This window comes from Calidris pugnax, unplaced genomic scaffold (assembly GCF_001431845.1).
Source record: "Calidris pugnax isolate Ruff unplaced genomic scaffold, ASM143184v1 scaffold103, whole genome shotgun sequence".
Classification (NCBI taxonomy): Eukaryota; Metazoa; Chordata; class Aves; order Charadriiformes; family Scolopacidae; genus Calidris; species Calidris pugnax.
The window spans coordinates 16,258,134-16,258,445 of record NW_015090990.1 but is presented as its reverse complement, the minus strand read 5'-3'; the positions used below and the strand labels follow the sequence as shown (position 1 = coordinate 16,258,445).

Sequence of the window (312 nt, the reverse complement as noted above, 5' to 3'; positions counted from 1 at the left end):
CCCCCCCCCCCCCCCCCCCCCCGGAAAGAAGAGCTCGAGCAGAAACGTTCCGCGCCGCCTCCCACCAGGCGGGGGCCGGGGAGGCAGCGGGTTCCTCCCTTTACGCCGGGAGACGGCTCCCGGGCTGACTCCGCGCTCCTTCGAGCCGCCGCCATCGGAACCCGCAGCCACCGGGACCTCCGCCGCCCCCGGAGGCCGGCCCTGTTTCCCGGGGAGCGGAGGTGGCGGCCGGACTGACGGGGCGGGGGGGACAGCGGGCATCATGGCGCTGCGCGCGGCTGCCGGCCGCGGCTGTTGGCTGGCGCGCGCCCT

General features: G+C 78.2%; 1 protein-coding gene across 1 annotated transcript in view; it reads right to left on the bottom strand.

The window, feature by feature from the left end:
* TYW5 (tRNA-yW synthesizing protein 5) overlaps positions 1-312 on the bottom strand; it is a 9,844-nt gene that overhangs the window by 9,325 nt on the left and 207 nt on the right. The gene's annotated exons all lie outside the window — the stretch shown is intronic.